Source organism: Mauremys reevesii, linkage group 4 (genome assembly GCF_016161935.1).
Source record: "Mauremys reevesii isolate NIE-2019 linkage group 4, ASM1616193v1, whole genome shotgun sequence".
NCBI classification, from domain to species: domain Eukaryota; kingdom Metazoa; phylum Chordata; order Testudines; family Geoemydidae; genus Mauremys; species Mauremys reevesii.
The window spans coordinates 74,316,651-74,333,348 of NC_052626.1; positions in this window are offsets into that span (position 1 = coordinate 74,316,651).

Consider the following 16,698-nt stretch of genomic DNA (forward strand, 5'->3'; position numbering starts at 1 on the left):
AATTCTTTTTTGAACCCAGTTATACTTTTCGCCTTCATAACATCTCCTGGCAACACATTCCACAGCTTGACTGTGCATTGTGGGAAGAAGTACTTCCTTATGTTTGTTTTAAACCTGCTGCTTATTAATGTCACTGGGTGACTGCTGGTTCTTGTCTTATGTGAAGAAGTATATAACACTTCCTTATTCACTTTCTCCACACCATTCATTATTTTATAGACCCCTATTATATCGCCCTTTACTCATTTCTTTTCTAAAGTTGAACCATCCCAGTTTTTTTAACTTCTCATATGGAAGATACCCCTCATCATTTTTGTTGCCCTTTGAACTTTTCCCAGTTCTAATATATCCTTTGTGAGATGGGGTGATCAGAACTGCGCAATATATCCAAGGTGTGGATTTATATAGAGGCATTATGATATTGTATGTCTTTTTATCAATCCCTTTCCTAATGGTTCCTAACATTCTGTTAGCGTTTTTGACTGCCACTGCACATTGAGCAGAGGTTTTCAGAGAATTACCCATGAGGACACCAAGATCTCTTTCTATTTTGTATATGTAGGTGGGATTATGTTTTCCAATGTGCATTACTTTTCATTTATCAACACTGAATTTCATCTGCCATTTTCTTGCCCAATCACCCAGTTTTGTGAGATCTCTTTGCAACTCTTTGCAGTTTGATTTGGACTCAACTATCTTGAGTAATTTTGTATTTCTGAAAATTTTGCCAAAATTCATCCTTTTCCCCAAATCATTTATGAATGTGTTGAACAGCACTGGTCTTGGTAGAGATCCTTGGTGGACTGCACTATTTACCTGCCTCTACTGTGAAAACTGACCATTTATTCCTACCCTCTGTTTCCTATCTTTTAAACAGATTTTATCTTTAATCTTGAATCTCTTTAAGAACAAAATGTTTACATGATAAACTAGTTCTCTTCTCTCTGTTATGTGTATTTTAATTGCCCCTAGAGTTGTTGCATGAGCTAAGGGGGGCTGTGATAGCTGCTCTCATTGCAGCAGGGAGGCCTTCAGCAGCAACTATGTACTATGCATTTCCTTTTTTGTGCAGCAGCACAGCCGTCCCTTGGTGCCATTCAGGGGATGAAGCAGTTGACAGCAAAGATAATTTAGCTGCAAAATTAGGAGGCCTATATATGCCAAGTAATTTTCACAATTACTCTGTAATATTATGCTTAATCTGTAATATGCTGTATAAGTACTTCTCATATAAACTACGTACATGGATTCTCTCAGGCATATACACAATAATACACAGTACTACAAATGCTTCCCAAGTGTATTTAAGGTTGCAGAAAAAAATTGAATATAATGCCTAGCACAGTGGGGCTCCATTCTTGGTGGGCTTTTAGTAACTATGGTAATAAACATGATTAATAAATAATAATATATTGTATTTGAGAAATAGTATGTAATTCAAGTCTGGGCTGTCGTGCAAAATAAACACAAGGGAACAGAGCTATGGGTTACATTTAGCATTTGCATCTCTTGGTGTTGGAGCACTTAACTATGAGCTTGTAGCATTCTCTTAACAAAGATTTTTGAATGGAATTCCCAAGGTTATTTTTTCCAAATTAAAAAAAGGAAAACATAAAAAGGACTCTCATTCTACAGAACTTTGGAGATCTGCTGGTAAATCCAAAACTGGTAATAGTGTGTGCAAATGCCAAAGTGTGGAATTATTCAGATAGAGACCACTGAAATGCCCCGTCTCATTCATCCTAGAAAGTCTGCAGCAGGAAACCCTCCTCTGTGAACCTTAGATGCTGCTGTTAAGGTGCATCAGAGCAGATCTCCCTCCAATATACATTACAAAATGCAAAAGAATCCTCCCTTGTTTCTTTTCACCCCTTATGAGGTTCATAGGGACTTTCCCTTAGTCACTGTGCAGCTCACAAGACACACAGTGAAGCAAGGATGCTGCTTGCTTCATTCCCCGTGCAACTGCTCTAAGGTTTTCTGCATGCAACTGTTAGCTATGCACACACATAGGCAGAGTGTGAGAGAAAGAACAAACCACACATGACAAATGTTAGTCACATCATTTAATGCACTGCTGCAAGGTGCTCAGATATATGACCGTGAAAAGTGTGGTATAAGAACCTCTACAGCAGGGGTAGGCAACCTATGGCACGCGTGCCGAAGGCGGCACACGAGCAGATTTTCAGTGGCACTCACACTGCCTGCGTCCTGGCCACCGGTCCGGGGGGGCTCTGCATTTTAATTTAATTTTAAATGAAGCTTCTTAAACATTTTAAAAACCTTATTTACTTTACATACAACAATAGTTTAGTTATATATTATAGACTTATAGAAGGAGACCTTCTACAAACATTAAAATGTATTACTGGCGCGCAAAACCTTAAATTAGAGTGAATAAACAAAGACTCAGCACATCACTTCTGAAAGGTTGCCGACCCCTGCTCTACAGACTAGAATAGATACATATGCACAAAATGGCCTTCCTTAGCTGCACACTTAGCAAGAGAGAACCCCTGGAAAATATGGGCCATTTTCCATGCCTTGGTAGCCACTTCTCCCAAACAGCCAGCATTGACACAGAAATCGAATACAGGATCCGCTGTGCCAGCACATCCTTTGGAAGACTACTCAAATGAATATTCAATGACAGGGATCTACAAACAGGTACCAAGATCTTAGATGAAAAGGCAGTTGTCATCTCTGCCCTTCTCTATGGGTGAGAGACCTGGGAAACCAACAGATGACATCTCAAGCGGCTGGAGTGGTTCCAGCAGCACTGCCTTAGGAGGATTCTCAGGATCAGCTGGGAAGACTGACACACTAATATCAGCGTTCTCTCTGCAGCCAACATCAGCAGTATAGAAGCGCAGGTTATGAAACACCAACTCTACTGGGCTGTCCACTGTGTATATATGCCTGACACTTGCCTCCCAAAGCGAGTACTCCTCTCTCAGTTAAGTCAGGGAAGAAGGGCTCACAGAAGGCAGCTGAAGTGCTTCAAAAACATACAGAAAGTACACCTTAAATAGGGAGGCATCAACCCAACAAACTGGGAGGACTTGGTGCGGAACAGAACACTGCGGCATCACACCATACACCAAGCCACAGCTCACTTTGAGGCCAGCAGACGTGCTCATGAGACAGAGAAGCAACAAAGGAGGAGACAATAGTCCAGTCAACAACTATGTCTCCTCCAAGATTACACCTGCCACTTCTGTGGGGAAATCTGCAGGCACGATTTGGGCTCCTCAGCACCCCCTTGGCAGACATCATCCTTGCATCAAGGGATACCAAAGACTTAGCAAGAGAAGATGTGAGCTGTATGGTGCTTATGCTTATACATATAACTCCTTCAAATTAAACTCAACTTACACTGAAACACTCTATGTCAGTGCTTCTCAGAGCCAGGCCACTGCTTGTTCAGGGAAAGCCCCTGGCGGGCCCAGCTGGTTTGTTTACCTGCTGTGTCCGCACTGCTCTAGGGCACTTCTCCTTGCTGAGGGCTATTTTCCCGCCAAATTTCAACCTTCCAGCCACTTTGAGATTAGAGCTGAAAGAATCTTTTCTAGAATGTGGAAAGCTGTTTCTTTTTTCCCCTCTCAGATATTGCTGGACCCTTTTAACTGAACCTTCCTGAAAATGAATCAATCCAAGAAAAATCACGTTATCTTCAAACAGAGATTAGGCCTAGGAATGTCAGCCTGTAAGGTGAAAGATGAGGAACATAGAAGCAACGGGTTTAGAAAGTAAATGCTCAGGTGACTGTGTACCTGCCAGTATAGAAGCCACTCCGGATCCTGCTCTACTACATGGCATTTATACAGCACCTTTCCTTTTCAAAGCGATTTACAGACATTAGGTAATCTGTATCAAGCAGGAAATACAGGAACCAAGGGATCTGAGATATTGAAGCAGACAGAATGCCATCGGCTAAGGATCGGAGAGTGGGGAAGGGAGGCCAAAGAGTTCAGCAGCAGCAGCAAGTTCATGTAATCAGATCCAGGCAGGTTGACAGGAGCTTCTTAAGTGTATGATTTGAAAACAACTGCTTTGAACCCACACCTAAGGCCCAAACAGTGATGTTAAAAAACGACCCTGGAGCCGAATGCTAGCAGGCAGCATCTGTGTGCGACACAGGGGCTCAGAAGCAGGGAGGCAAACACCACATCATTAATAATTCCACTGAGGTGCCAGCAGGTTGGTCTGCAGCTGGGGATGGAAAGCGTTGCAGCCTTGGGCTGGAACACCCGGCACAGTCAGCCTTGGGAAGGGTATTTGGGAGCGAGGCTTCTTATTTCTTTTTCCAGGTCAGATCACAGGAGAGTGGGTTGGAGGGAAGGTCTGTCCCTGTTTGTGTTATTGCTTTGTTTCGATAACACCTATTGCCATGACTTCTCAGCATTATCCACACTCTTCCAGCTGGCAAGGGGATTACCCAGAGTTCTCAGTATTATTCCCCCGGCCCCCTTGGTTTGTGGGAAGTACGACCTCTAGCCCTGCTTGTGATCTGTCTCTGATGAAGGTTTTGTCAGGGGATTTCCCTGTTTTTCCTCCTTTGTTACACCCTCTCCATCTTCCTTCTGTAGAGCCCCCCTACCCCCATCACAGTGACTGTCCCCCTCAGTGTGAGTGAAGGTGCAGTAGGTAGGGGAAGGGCGCTGCAGTGTGTCCACTCTATGGGGCTAGAAAAGAGACTTCAAAAATGCAGGCAGCAGCTCTGCCAGGTTCCACTCCTCCTCCCCATGCAGCAATTCTCTCTCAGCTGGAATCCACCCTCCGGTGCCTCGGCAGGGCTGTGAGCAGAAACTCAAACAGCAATCAGAGAAGGGACTCTATGTGTGTCCCCTGTCTCTGTCAGTAAATGAAAATCAAAACAATCAGGCAGCTTATTTCCTGAATCGCTTGCAATGTGGCATCTTCTTACCATTCATTTTCTTAAATGCCTTAGGTGCCAGCAGAAACCACCAAAGGGACAGCTGTCTGAGGGACTCCCTGGAGGAGCCGCCCTGCACCACCAGTCTCTCCCATCCTTCTCTGTCCTGGAAGAGGAGGTGACTGTTGCCCTCTTTCATGCTTTGCTGCAAAGGTAATCTCAGATTCAGGCTATTGTGTATCTCAGTCACATGCTGTGAGACAAGGCAAAGCAAACTGGAAATGCAAAAATCTGGCCAGTTGTAGATGTAGCTCTGGAGCTGCACTGAAATGGACCTGAACAAGAGCTGATATTCAGTAATTACGCAGACCTCTACCGTCTCCAGAGCTGACTCCGTTACAAATTCCACACAAGGCTGCCTGGAATAGGTCTAATCACAGGGAAGAATAACTGTAGTACAGCGTATAATCACAGTCCAGGTATAATGACTGTATAATACAAAACTAATTCCAGGTGTGAGTATAGTACCTATGTCACAGACAGCACCTGAGGACACAGTCATTATGCAGATTGCAAAAAGCCACGGTAGTATGTCTGCTGCTTCTTAATGTAGCCAAGAATTATTATTTTGCAGAGAGAGACTCCCTCCTCTGAGGGTCTGTACTCATGTGCCCTCTGCCTGTGCAAGCATCTTTTTTGTTACATTTTGGGAATAGGGATGTGCATTGGTTGCTGAGCACTCAGCACTCTGTCCATTCAGCTGCTCTAAGGGCCCTTTGCAAGCCCTTCTCCAGGATGTGGAGAAGGCCAGTCACTGCAGAGTGACTGCTACAGGAGTGAGGAGTCAGAGCTCAGAGCGGAAGGAGTGGCCCCACTAGCTTGGAACAGTCATGGGAATTCCTCAAAACAGTTACAGCATGAAGGTGAGGAATGGCAGGTGTATTAAAATTTGAGTTTATTGGCATATTGAACAACCTCTGACCCCCCACTGTTGTCACAGATAGCTTGGCAGGAACTCCCCTGTTAGCAAAGATGACTGAGAAGTAACAATCCTGGGTTCTATTCCCAGATGTGCTATTGATGTGCTGTGACCTTAGTCAAGTCACCTAGCTTCTTGGTGTCTCAGTTTTTCCATTATAAAAATGCAGATAATACTATTCATCTATGTCATCGTGGGATTCTGAGCATCATTTAATGTTTATTAAGCACTTTGAGATACTCAGATGGAAGGCCCAAGAAAAGAGCAAAGCGTTATTTCAGGCACTGACTCCTGTGTGTGAGTCAGTTATTGTGACAATGCTCCTATGTGGGTCATCTATGGGGACTGAACCTGGGACCTCTGGCTCCAAAAGCCACTCCTTGAGCTAAAAGATTAGGAATCTCTGTGCCAAGAAAGGAAGATGAAGTCTAGTGTAGACACATTACTATAATATGCAGTGTACAGGAACTGGGACATGTCTAGCCTTCAAATTACAGTGAACATGCTGAGAGGCTCAGCTGAGTGGTGTTTATATCACTGTAAGCTCAGCTCTGTTGTGAAGGGAATGTGTCTTCACTCGTTCTTACAGGCAAAAATATCTATTTCCCATCTGTGTCCCCAAATGTGGAACTTGGGTACTATAGAAAAATAAACTGTCAAAGAAAATATCACAGAATACTTCCCTGAGAGAAGAAATGGTGAGCTACAGAGTTAGAATTAACGAGCAAGCGATTCAGCATGTTACAAAGAGAGTGAGAGTATCAGACAGCATAAAATAAGTGAATGACTCTTGGCTATGAAGAGTGTGACAAAGAGGAGGCCCCAATCTGAGAAATGGAGTAAGTGGCCAGAGGAAGAGGTGGATGTCAGATCAAAGAGGGGAATCTATAGTGGAGTTTTGAAAATCAAGTGGGCACTTTGGATTCAGAGCTGGATAGGAGGCCAGTGAAGGTGAAGGGATGATATGATCAAGAGGCAACGGAGAAAAGTGGGTTCCATAGGAAAAAGTTCCTGCTATTGTAACCCACGCACCTTTTGGGTGGGGTGTTCTGTCCCATCTAGTGGCACTGAGACCACTTAGAGAGAGATTAATGAGGTTACCCTATAGCCTTAGCTAATAGCCAGTTGGCTTCTAGCTCATACATTAAGCTCTAGAGGCCCTAGGTTCAATCCTGATGACTGTGGTCTGTCAGTGTTACACTTTACCAGGCTTGATCTGACCCTCTGTTGCAGTCCATGGAAGGTGCCCCTGGTCTATTGAGAGTGAAGCAGTGAGTGTTGAGACAACCTGTGCTGTTTTAACTCTCTAGGGGAGTGGAAGTGAGTTGCCTGCTGTGGATTGCTGAGCATGTTTCTGTGATGCCCAGTTGATATCCAGCTGCACCATGGCAACTTTTTTGAATCTCTGAGGTCATGGCTCTGCAACAGCCATCTTGTTGACCAGTTAGAATCAGGGAATCCTGAAGGGAAGAACAGCCTGAGTAGACTCAAACTCCCAGCACTTCTGCACAGAATATTAGTGTTTTTATATACTGTGAGTTAAGACTGTTCCCCATCTACTGCCTGCACTTTCCAGCCAGACTCCTCTGGAAGAACTGCCCAGTGCAGAGTCCTCAGAACTGCTATCTGTGTAAGCATGTTCTAGCAAGATCACTAGGGACCTGGGGGTATGGCTGGTTGGCAATGTGGGAGGGAAAGGGAAGGGAGGATGGGAAAACGGACAAATTTATAAATTATTGATTAGTTTTTCTCCTTTTGTCCCCTTTTCCAGTAATCCTGATACTCTTCAGTAGGAGCTCTTATTGTTTGTTTCTGGAGTGGTTTGTTATTAATTATTATTCTTAATTATTATTGTAGTGCATAAGGGCCAGTTAAAAACAGGGAGCCATTGTGGTAGGCATTGTACAGACTCCTAAGAGCACTGTGTTAGCTATCCTGTATATTGAACTTTTTCTCAGAGGCAGGCTGACATCTATTGTGTACATATCATGAAAGCTAGAGGCACCATCCAATGACACCACTAATTGATAACATCATATCCAATTGCCTGTGAATAAATGACATCGCTAACAAGGCCAGTTCAGCCAACCTGAGAACCTCAGATCCTCAGACACATCAAGAAGTGCTGCCTAGTGGAATATGGTTTATACAGCTAATCAATCAACATTTGTAATGCATCAAATGAAAGAATTTAAGCTTCTGAAACTTTGGGTGGAACTATATGCTCTGCCTCAGTGTTGTTTTATACTATATGTGGTCCAAAAGTGTTTAATATCTGATGCTTAGGCTGCTAAGCTATGTCCTCCAGGGACATACATTTTTATATCTTTAAATATTACATATAACAGATCCTGTGAGTGTAGTCTCCATGACACATTTCAGATACATCATGTTTAATAAGCTGTATTTTCTGGTGATCTGAAATCAGACCAGTTTTGCACATGACCCAATAATTGAATAAACAATGTATGTGCTATATGTTTGAGCAAAGACTCTATAAACACAAGTGAAATATGTTTTTTCTCCCATTGGGTTTATGCTGCCTTTCTCCCATGCTAGAATCTCCTTAGCCAGTTCTTTGTGGTAGCAGTTCTGAAGCCACCCTAGCAGAACATATGATGTGTGGGGGGTGAAACCTCTTAGACCCAGCTGATGGTAGTAATTATAAGATTCATCAGTGGGCAGGTGCACACTGTAGGCCCTTGGAGGGCTAAGCATTTGTCTAGACCAGTGGTGGGCAAATGGGAATGGCAAACTGCGACCACTGGGAGCTGTGGGGGGCCGTGCCTGCGGATGGTCAATGCCAGCAAGATGTCTCGTGGCCCGCAATCAGATTACCCTGATGGGCCGCATGCGGCCTGCGGGCCGCAGATTGCCCACCACTCGGCTAGACCTTTCTGCTGCATTTCATGCTATTAATCATTCTCTGACCTCCTAGACATCTTATTTCTGGGCTTTAGTTACATTCCTCTACACCAACTGTGATTGAGCATTGCCGGATGGCTACAGGAAAGTACTGAGGTACAGGTATGTTAGCCCCAGGCTAAGCAAATCCCTAGTACCATGGGAACCAAAATGGCAGTTGCTCCAGGGTAATCAAGGCACCTGGAGCCAATGAAGAACTTTCTAGAAGGCACCAGAGAGAGCTACATTGATTGGAGCACCTGCAGTCAATCAGGGCAGGCTAATCAAGGCACCTGGGGCCAATTAAGAACTTTCTAGAAGGCACCGGAGAGAGCTACATTGATTGGAGCACCTGCAGCCAATCTGGGCAGGCTAATCAGGGCACCTGGTATAAAAAGGGGAGCTCACTCCAGTCAAGGGAGGAGGAGCCAGAGGAAGGAGGTGTGTATGAGGAGTTGGGAGCCAGAGACACAAGGAACTAAGAATTGAGAGGGTGTACTACTGGAGGATTGAGGAAACACCATACAATCAAGCAGTATCAGACACCAGGAGGATCCTATGGTGAGGATAAAGAAGGTGTTTGAAGGAGGCTATGGGGAAGTAGCCCAGGGAGCTGTAGCGGTCAAGCAGCGGTTACAAGTAGCACTATAGAGACTGCTGCAATTCACAGGGCCCTGGGCTGGAACCCGGAGTAGAGGGCGGGCCTGGGTTCCCCCCCAAGCCTTGCTACTCCTAATCAGACATAGGAGGAGTTGATCCAGACTGTGGGTTTCATCCAAGGGGAAGACCACTGAGGGGAGGAAATCCGCCAATAAGCGCAGGACCTACTAGAGGAGAGGAGGAACTTTGCCACACAACATTCCACACAAAGATGGACTACAAGCTGTCAGGAACAGAATCCCTGATAATGTCATGGCAAACCTGGTGGCTGAACTTTGTGACTTTGTTCTCACCCACAACTATTTCACATTTGGGGACAATATATACCTTCAAGTCAGCAGCACTGCTATGGTACCCGCATGGCCCCACAGTATGTTAACATCTTTATGGCTGACTTAGAACAGCGCTCCCTTAGCTCTCATCCCCTAACACCCGTAAGCTACTTGCGCTACATTGATGACATCTTTATCATCTGGACCCATAGAAAAGAAGCCCTTGAGGAATTCCACCATGATTTCAACAATTTCCATCCCACCATCAACCTCAGCCTGGACCACTCCACATAAGCAGTCACTTTCCTGGACACTACTGTGCTAATAAGCGATGGTCACATAAACACCACCCTATACTGGAAACCTACTGACTGCTAAGCTTACCTACATGCCTCCTGCTTCCATCCAGGACACACCACATGGTCCATTGTCTACAGCCAAGCTCTAAAATACAACCGCATTTGCTCCAATCCCTCAGACAGAGACAAACACCTACAAGATCTCTATCAAGCATTCTTAAAACTACAATACCCACCTGCTGAAGTGAAAAAACAGATTGACAGAACCAGAAGAGTACCCAGAAGTCACCTACTACAGGACAGGCCCAACAAAGAAAATGACAGAACGCCACTAGCCATCACCTTCAGCCCCCAACTAAAACCTCTCCAGTGCATCATCAAAGAACTACAAGCTATCCTGAAGGACGATCCCTCACTCTCACAGATCTTGGGAGACAGACCAGTCCTCGCTAACAGACAGCCCACCAACCTGAAGCAAATACTCATCAGCAACCACACACCAAACAACAAAAACACTAACCCAGGAACCTATCCTTGCAACAAAGCCCGATGCCAACTCTGTCCACATATCTATTCAAGTGACACCATCATAGGACCTAATCACATCAGCCACACCATCAGGGGCTCGTTCACCTGCACATCTACCAATGTGATATATGCCAGCAATGCCCCTCTGCCATGTACATTGGCCAAACTGGACAGTCTCTATGCAAAAGAATAAATGAACACAAATCTGACAGGAATCATAACATTCAAAAACCAGTAGGAGAACACTTCAACCTCCCTGGTCACTCAGTAACAGATGTAAAGGTGGCAATTTTGCAACAGAAAAGCTTCAGAAACAGACTCCAATGAGAAACTGCTGAACTAGAATTAATTTGAAAACTAGATACCATTAACTTGGGCTTGAATAGAGACTGGGAGTGGCTGGGTCATTACACAAATGGAATCTATTTCCCCATGTTAAGTATCCTCACACCTTCTTGTCAACTGTCTGGAATGGGCCATCTTGATTATCACTACAAACGTTTTTTTTCTCCTGCTGATCATAGCTCATCTTAATTAATTAGTCTCTTACAGTTGGTATGGCAACTTCCACCTTTTCATGTTCTCTTTATGTAGATATATCTTCTTACTATATGTTCCATTCTATGCATCTGATGAAGTGGGCTGTAGCCCACGAAAGCTTATGCTCAAATAAATTTGTTAGTCTCTAAGGTGCCACAAGTACTCCTGTTCATTCTCCTCCCTGCTTTTCTTCCTACCTTTCAGACTGTTCTTTCACTGTCTCTTCTGGGGTGTCCTCCTACTCCCCACTCCCACTGTGGCTGTACACCGGGGCGGGCAAACTCTGACCCAGGGGCCGCATCCGGCCCTCCAGACATTTTAATCCAGCCCTCGAGCTCCCACCGGGGAGCGGGGTCCAGGGCTTGCCCCGTTCCGGCACTCCAGCCAGGGAGCGGGGTCAGAGGCTTGCCCCACTCCGGATGGCTCCTGGAAGCAGCAACATGTCCCTCCTCCAGCTCTTTCATGTAGGGACAGCTAGGGGACTTCACACGCTGCCCCCAACCCAAGTGCCTGCAGACAGGGCAGCGTGCAGAGCCACCAGGCCACGCCTCGACGTAGGAGCCAGAGTAGGGACATGCCGTTGCCTTTGGGAGCTGCTTGAGGTAAACGCCGCCCAGAGCCTGCACCCCTGCCCACCTCCCGCACCCGAATCCCCTGCCCCAGCCCTGATCCCCCTTCCACCCTCTGAACCCCTTGGTCCCAGCCCAGAGCACCCCTCTGCACCCCCAACCCCTCATCCCCATCCCCACCCCAGAGCCCGCACCCCAGCTGGAACCCTCACCCCCCCTTCACCCCAACCCCCTGCCCCAGCCTGGATCCCCCTCCCACACCCTGAACTCCTCATTTCTGGCCCCACCCCAGAGCTTGCACGCGCAGCTGGAGCCCACACCCCAACATCCAATTTTGTGAGCATTCATGGCCTGCCATACAATTTCTATACCCAGATGTGGCCCTTGGGCCAAAAAGTTTGCCCACCCCTGCTGCATACCAAGGGCTACCTGTCCTTGGCCACCTTCTTTTTACACTTTATTTTATACCTAACCTCTGGGCAATCTCACCCATTTATATGGCTTTAGCTACCATCTGTATAATGATGAATCACTCCATCTCCCTCTCCACCTTTGATCAGCAGCCTCTTTCCATTCAATCCACTATCTTAGCCTGTCTCTCTGAAGTATCCTCATCAGCCAAACCCAAAAGCCATATCTTCTCTCCCAAGTGCTCTCCCTTTTCCTTCTACATCATTGTTTTCAACACCTCCATCGTCTACTTGACTCAGGAGGTTATGTTTTACTCCTTCCTCTCCCTTGCCTGATTTAATGCATCTGATGCCGTTCCCAGAGGAACAGTGAGCTGATAACTCAGAATTGTATATGGTCTCCTTTATACCAGAGAGTAATAATAAATCACATGGTTAGCCCCAAATCACACAAATTTGATATAAATGTTGTAAAGGTGACTTTATACTGCATATACTAATTAATCTTGCTGTGAACAAATCTAAATAACTACAATCCTTATAACATTACACTGCTATGCAGATGAGAAGTACTGGCAAACTAGTTTACACATTATTATCATTGGTCTTCTCATAACTTTCTTTTGAGATTAACCACCAGTCTGACTCAGGCCCCCATCTACACTGGCAACTTTGGGCACAGTAACTCCTGAGGTGTACACACTGCCAAGCCACTTAGTGCGCAGAAACTGCACAGATGCAGCGCTCTAAAAAACCCACCCTGACGAGAGGCGTAGAGCTTTCTGCGCCGGGGCTACAGCGCTGTGGTGCCAGTGTAGACACCGTGGTGATTACAGTGCTCCTATTGGCCACTGCTCGTCATCCCAGACATGCATCATGATGTGATCCCACCACTCAGTGCTTGGTTCCTGAGCCCAAAAGTGGCATTCCACTGTGGTCAGCACCTCTGTGAATGCCACAAGCATTCTCGTGTTATAGCTAGTATGAATGGCGAGATCTCCTCTTGCCTTTGTAGTTTAAGGAATAACTCCATTGACACTCGTGATGTGTTGGTCAGAGCGAGCAGCATACTGGTCAACAGCTCGGGATCCATTCCTGCAGCCATAAAGATGCAGGGCAGGGCGCGCAGTACACAAAGCATTGAAAGATGGCACCAAATGTGGACGGAACCACAGGGATTGCTGGGATGCGAAGCAATGCATCACGAGGCACTTGGGACAGGACCCAGGATGCCCCGCGACCCCCTCCGCCTTCCCCCAAATCTTAGCAGTAAAAGAGAAAGAGGTGCTCTGTGGGATAGTTGCCCAGAGTGCACTGCTCCGAATACTGCTGCAAGTGCTGTAAGTGTGAACACGCTGTTGCGCAGGCAGCTGTCAGTGTGAACACACAACAGCGGTTTTCCTTCGATGCCCTCTGAGCGGTGCTGTAACTGCCGGCACTGTAACTTTGCAAGTGTTGACGTGCCCTCAGAGTTGGCCCTGGTCTACACTACGGGGTTAGGTCAAATTTAGCCGCGTTAGGTCGATTTAAAAATGAATGCATCCACACCACCAGGGAGTAGTGCTAAAATCGACTTTGCTGGGTCGAATTTGGGGTAGCGCAGACGCAAATTGACGGTATTGGCCTCCGGGAGCTATCCCACAGTGCTCCATTGTGACCGCTCTGAACAGCACTTTGAACTCCAATGCACTAGCCAGGTACACAGGAAAAGCCACAGGAACTTTTAAATTTCATTTCCTGTTTGGTCAGCGTGCCGAACTCAGCAGCACAGGTGACATGCAGTCCTCCCAGAATCGTAGAGCACAGACTGTTCCTATGCTCCCGCTATCATCTCCGTCCCTGAGGTTACCGCAGATTAGAAGGCGAAAAAAACGCACTCGCGATGATGTGTTTTCCGAGCTCATGCAGTCCTCTCACATTGATAGGACACAGCTTAATGCATTGAGGCATTCAGTGGCAGAGGCCAGGAGAGAATTAAGTGAGCATGAAGAGTGGAGGGAGGACGCAATGCTGAGGCTAATGGGGGAGCAAACGGACATGATGAAGCGTCTGTTGGAGCTGCAGAAAAGCCAACAAGAGCACAGACCCCCACTGCATCCACTGTATAACTGCCTACCCTCCTCCCCATGTTTCATAGCCTCCTCAACCAGACACCCAAGAACGCGGGGGAGGGAGGCTTCGGGCACCCACCACTCCACTCCAGAGGATGGCCCAAGCAACAGCAGGCTGTCATTCAAACAGTTTGATTTTTAGTGTGGCTCCAATAAGCAACGTGGCAGTGTCCTTCCCTTCTCCCCAACCCACTCAGGCTACCTTGTCCGTTATCTCTCTCTCTCTCTTTTTTTTAATTAATAAAGAAAGAACTCATGGTTTCAAAACACTAGTTACTTTATTTCAAAGGGGGGAGGGTAGTTGGCTTACAGGGAATTAAAATCAACAAAGGGGGCAGGTTTGCATCAAGGAGAAACGTACGCAACTGTCACACCGAAGCCTGGCCAGTCATGAAACTGGTTTTCAAAGCCTCTCTGGTGCACAGCGCACCTTGCTGTGCTCTTCTACTCACCCTGGTGTCTAGCGTGAAACGATTGTCTGCCGTTGCTTTCACCGGGGGGGAGGGGAGGGCACTGACAACATGTCCTCAAAACCACCCGTGACAACGTTTTTGCCCCATCAGGCATTGGGAGCTTAACCCAGAATTCCAATAGGCGGTGGAGACTGAGGGAACTGTGGGATAGCTACCCACAGGGCATCGCTCCGTAAGTCAATGCTAGTCACAGTAGTAAGGATGCACTCAGCCGACTTAATGCGCTTAGTGTGGACATATGCACTTGACTGTATAAAATCGATTTCTAAAAATAGACTTCTACAAAATCGACCTAATTTCATAGTGTAGACATACCAGGCTATGTCTTCACAAGAAATGTTGCTGTGGTACGGCTACAGCACTGCAGCTGCACTGCTGTCCCGCTTCAGTGTAGACACTCATTACAGAAACATGAGGGGTTTTCCCCATGCTGTAGTTAATCCACTCCCCAAGGAGATGGTAGCTAGGTTGATGGAAGAATTCTTCCTTTGTCCTAGTATTGTCTACGGTGAGGGCTGGCTTAACTATGTCACTTAGGTTGTGGATTTTTCTCAGCCTGAGTGATGTAGCTGTGTTGACCTGACTTTTGGTTTAGACCTGGCCTCTAGGTTATGGATTCAAATCCAGTACAGGAACAATATTTTCTAAAGTACCTAAGTCCCATTTTCAAAAGAGCTTTAGGCACTTAGAAGGCTAGGGACCATTGATTTTCAATCAAAATGCTTTCCTGGAATGTGTGGATTTAAGCTAAATTTGTGATAAAAAAAAACTAATTTTGTTTGGATAACGTCAAAACATTTCATTTCAATAAGATGCAAATGTTCCAACTTGTTTTGAATATACATATTTTGTATTATATTCTGATGTTTTGATTTTATCAGAATGAAATATCTTGATGGTTCTGACTTGACTTTTTTCTGGCATTTGTTCCATGGGAAATTTCAGATTTTTGTTTCAATTTAGAATAATAAAAAAAAAATTCAAAATGTCAGTTTCCATACAATGGAAATTCCATGTTCTAACTAGCTTTGGCCTATGTGAAATGAAAGGCTTGGGAGAGTTTAAGTCCAGTTCCCAGTGAGTAAGTGTGCAAATCACAAAAGCTACCAGCTCTTTTGGCATGATGATGTCATCTTGTTGGAAGTCTCAGAAGGGACATCAAGGATTGAAGTGGCTATAGAAATGGAGCTTTCTACTGATCCCTAGAGATGACACGCTAACTGCCTCTAATGTTAGAACACTTTTATCATTTCCCCATTATGTCCCCTCTTCATTTTGCCCCCCCATACCTATTCTAATGTATTGCAATAGAATTAAAAAGCATCTGGCTAGCTCCCCAGACATCCCTATTGTTGGATATGATAGTGGGAGTCTTCCACCAGGAGAGGACTGAGAATTATTGGTAGTGGTTAGCATGGGGAAGTGTGCCCAGCTGCTGCCCATGCTCAATCTGTTCTGAGGGCTGCAGTCTCTTAGTTCAGCCCTTTTCACCTGCATGAATTCCACTGAAACAATTTTGTGGGATTTTTTTCTGATGTTTTATTTTAAAAGGGAATTGTATAACAGGGTTCAAAATGTATAAAAGAAAATCAAAGTCCCAAAGAGGAGCTTCCTTCCCTCTTCTCTTTTATTACAAGGGGCTCTTGAGACCATCTGAAAGGCATTTGCTTTTAGTCTATGTTTGGAGCTGACAATCTTTTTAGAGAAATGCACAAATAAAATTTAATCTCATTGGTGGATTTTGTAAGTGAAACCAAAGGATGAGCAAAGAGGCGAGTTATGTTATTCTCCACAAATGATTTATTTTCACATTGATACCATGTTGTTTTGTCCCCCATCCCCAGGAATTGGGCCTTTGATGCAGTTCTTTGTTCTTGTTCCTTGTGTTTTTGCTAGAATCCTAAATAATCCATGATGTGTGACATTCCATACAAATAGTTTGGACATTAATGAATGGGGGAGGGGATCAGGAGAACAGTGGAGTAGTCTGGAGTCCTTGGCTTGAGTCTTGTTTGGATTGCAAATATAGTCAGTCTGTTGATCTCAACTGAGCTAACATCTGTCATAATTAACAATA